Below are 4,461 nucleotides of genomic sequence, written 5' to 3'. Positions count from 1 at the left end.
AGAATTCCTGAGCTAGCATGAAGTCTACAAGTCGTAAAGAGCCGACTTTGCCTACCCCTGATATAGACGATAGAAAGTACAGAGGAGTACGCGGAGGAACACGTTTTTTCTAGCGCTCTTTTCTTATGGAATATAATTTTTTACTGGCAAAGCGTGATTAGACACATAAGGGTGCAGTCATTGGTGCAGATGCTCTCAGTGTACATAAAAGAAAATATAATTTCTCAAGAATCATGAGGCACAACGCAAAGCGTTCTGCGCATGCGCAGAGGGTAAAAGAACCCAAATGGCGGCGTCCGGGTGGGTGGAGGCGGAGCCTCGCGCTACCTTCACCACGGCTCTCCGAGGACCGACAAGCACGAACAAACCAGGGATAGGTAAAGTTGGCTCTTTTATGACTGGTGGACTTCAACTCCCAGAATTCCTGAGCCGATCATGCTAGCTCAGGAATTCTGGGAGTTGAAGTCCACATGTCATAAAAGAGCCAATTTTGCCTACCCCTGCCTTAGACCCTCTTTTATTAGGGCAAGTGTCAAAATGGACTATACCGGATAGAATAAAAACATATTTCAAACAAATGGATGTTTGAATGATTAAATTTCTTTGATGATTTATTTATTTATGATTTATTATCTCAGTGATGATTTATTTATTTATTAGATTTGTATGCTGCCCCTCTCCGTAGACTAGGGCGGCTCACAGCAATAATAAAAACAATATGCAATAACAAATCTAATATTTTAAAATATCTAAAAACCCATTATTTAAAAAGGCATACACACAAACATACCATACATAAACTATATAGGCCTAGGGGAGATGTCTCAATTCCCCCATGCCTGACGAGGTGGGTTTTAAGGAGTTTACAAAAGGCCAAGGAGGGTGTGGGCAATCCTAATCTCCCGGAGGAGCTAGTTCCAGTGGGTCGGGGCCACCACAGAGAAGGCTCTTCCCCTGGGTCCCGCCGGACGACATTGTTTAGTCGATGCTAGCACTGATGATGTTTCCTAGATTGGTAGAATAGAATAGAATAGAATTTTATTGGCCAAGTGTGATTGGACACACAAGGAATTTGTCTTGATGCATATGCTCTCAGCGTACATAAAATAAAATATACCTTTGTCAAGAATCATGTGGTACGACACTTAATGATTGTCATAGGGGTCAAATAAGCAATGAAGAAGCAATATTAATAAAAATCGTAAGATATAAGCAACAAGTTATAGATACAGTCAACATGGGAGGAAATGGGTGAAAGGAATGATGAGAAAAACTAGTAGAATAGAAGTGCAGATTTAGTAGAAAGTCTGAAAGTGTTGAGGGAATTATTTGTTTAGTGGAGTGATGGCGTTCGGGGAAAAACTGTTCTTGTGTCTAGTTGTCTTGGTGTGCACTGATATGTCTGCAAGAAAACCACCAAGATGAGAGAGTGCAAAGACCCCGCAGTTTAATCTTGAACCTGAAATATTCTCTTCTTTTCAGTCTAGACCGGGGTGTCAAACTCAAAACTTTTTTTGCTTTTACTAGTATCATGTAAATAAATATTATTATATAATACATACTTGACAAAGGTGGATGTGACACAGGACTTGTGTCTTGAGCACCTGTGCTGGCCATGTGCTAAGGCAGGACTTCCTGAGACCCTCCCTCACTGTCATATAATCTTCCTTCCTTCCTTCCTTCCTTCCTTCCTTCCTTCCTTCCTTCCTTCCTTCCTTCCTTCCTTCCTTCCCTCTCCTTATTTTTCCTTCCTTGCTCTCTTCCCATATTTTCTTCTTTTTCTTTCCACTTTCTCCTTCTCGCATGCTCAAATGCAGAAGTGGAATCATTTCTCCTTTCGTTTTGTGTTGATAGCCCTTTGCCAGTGAATATGGAGCTCACATTGAGCTCCATTTTTGCTGGCAGAGGGCTGCAGGAGGCTGTTGTGGCCAAAAATGGGTGGGGTGGGGTGGACCCCACATGCACCCCAAGCTTTGTTTTCACTGGCAGGGGCACCACGGGCCGGTCCTTTGCTGTTTCCAGGCTGGCCCCGCAACCCAGATCTAAGTACCACGTGGGCCATATCCAGCCTCCAGGCCTTGAGTTTGACACCTCTGATTTAGATATTTTTAGTATTATGCTTTTATACATTCCTAACTTTCTCGAACCATTAGGAACAAATAGAATACTGTAGTTCCAAATGCTAAATCCTAAGTCTAATTAAATCAGCCCCATTCATACAACTCATTTATAGTGTGGCAGTTGTTCTCCATCTTTTAAAAAAAATGTATTTTATTTATTCATTTATTTATTTTGTCAAACATGTACAAGATAGTAGGTACTGTATTGGTATACAGTGATCCCCCGCTCGTTGCGAGGGTTCCGTTCCAGGACCCCCCGCAACGAGCGGGTTTTCGCGAAGTAGCGCTGCGGAAGTAAAAACACCATCTGCGCATGTGCAGATGGTGTTTTTACTTCCGCAGCGCTAGCGAGGAGCCGAAGATTGGGGGCGGCGCGGCTGTTTTAAAATGTCGCCGCCGACATGGGGGGCTCGCTAGCACCCCCCTAACCCGGGTTGGGGGTTCGGGGGGGGGTGCTAGCGAGCCCCCCATGTCGGCGGGGACGTTTTAAAACACCCGCGCGACTTTCCAATGAGTCCCGAAGACAAACGTCAAACTTCCGCGTTTGTCTTCGGGACTCATTGGAAAGTCGCGCGGGTGTTTTAAAACGTCCCCGCCGACATGGGGGGCTCGCTAGCACCCCCCCGAACCCCCAACCCAGGTTTGGGGGTGTGCTAGCGAGCCCCCCATGTCGGCGGCGACGTTTTAAAACACCCGCGCGACTTTCCAATGAGTCCCGAAGACAAACGCGTTGTCTTCGGGACTCATTGGAAAGTCGCGCGGGTGTTTTAAAACGTCCCCGCTGACATGGGGGGCTCGCTAGCACTCCCCCAAACCCCCAACCCGGGTTTGGGGGTGTGCTAGCGAGCCCCCCATGTCGGCGGGGACGTTTTAAAACACCCGCGCACCTTCCCAACTGAGCCCTCAAGCCAAGCGCCAAAGGCGAACTTCTGCGCTTGGCTTGAGGGCTGTTGGGAAGCGGCCCGAGCGAACGGCGTGGGCGGGAGAAGGGCGCGCGAGCCGCGGGCGCGCGGGCAGGCAGGCTGTGGACAAGCCGTTCGCTCAGGCCGCTTCCCAGCTGAGTACTCAGCTGGGAAGCGGCCCGAGCGAAGCGGCAGCAGCGAGGAGTTTGCGTGGGCGGTGGTGGGGAAACTCCTCGCTGATGCCGGCCCAGAGGGGGAAGACCTAGGGAAGCCGCCCAGCAGCTGATCTGCCCGGCGCCATCTACGCATGCGTGCCCATAGAAAAAAAAGGGCACGCATGCGCAGATGGTGTTCTGACTTCCGGGTTCAAAAATCGCAAATTACCCTGTTCGCAATGGTCGGGGACGCAATAACCGGGGGATCACTGTAAACCTAAACACAAGCAAAGTAGATACGGGAAAATTTGGAAAATAGGACAGTAAGACAGGGACAATAGACACAATGGTGCGTGGATACACACCCCTTTTTGACGCCTCTTGCTGCCTGGCGCTTCCGTGATCAGATTTTGACAAATAATAACTGCTGCTCTACATGCAAAAACTCACCTGTTGTTCATCCCCATCTTAGTTGAGAAGACTAACTGGGACATGTTTCTATGGTACTAGCTGAAGATGCTTGTTGGGCAAAAAGCTATTTATTCCTCTTTTTAAATACTCCTGTTCCCATTAAATAAGGAACTTTCATCTGGTGCCAACTGATGCAATGTTCAGCTTGGCAGCTGAGAACGAAAGCTGATAAACAATTTAGATTATGGAAAGAAAAAAACAACACCCTGCACAGAATGTGCTAACATGAGGCACGCAATGCTCCAGATATTTAGAATCCACTTAAATAGCCGAGACCCAAAAGCAGTTCTACCAATAATGCTACAACAGGAAATAATCCAACTGCATTGGTAGTTCTGAAAGCCACGCAACATGAACTTTGTAGGGTTTTTTTGAACTTGATAAGTAGCATTAGTATTTGTGCATTTTAATTTGATTTATTTTTCTCTCTTTTAAATGCAATATTAATAATACACCTTGCAGGCTGGAATGTAGAAAGCTTTTTACTTGTTACTGCAGATGGATTGAGTGGCACTTTGTAACACTCCTGAACTGCAAGACAAACTACCTTTGCTCTCCAGGTTAGGATAGGATACTAGTGTATTGTCTTAAAAGGATGCCTGCAGTTGTCTTCTGATAAGATAGAGAACTCTTTAGTGTTGATTGATATCTTGTGTCTCTGTGGATTCTAAGTAACCTTATGATATTTTTCCTCATTGCCATCCTAAATTCTATGTCCACAAGTTCCTTGAAGCTTATTTGAATGAAAATGTTTTGGATTATGGGATGTAAATAGGTAATATAAATAGGTAAATAGGTAAGAGCCAGGGTGGT

This window comes from Erythrolamprus reginae, chromosome 4, assembly GCF_031021105.1.
Source record: "Erythrolamprus reginae isolate rEryReg1 chromosome 4, rEryReg1.hap1, whole genome shotgun sequence".
NCBI lineage: Eukaryota > Metazoa > Chordata > Lepidosauria > Squamata > Dipsadidae > Erythrolamprus > Erythrolamprus reginae.
Note: the sequence above shows the minus strand (reverse complement) of the source record.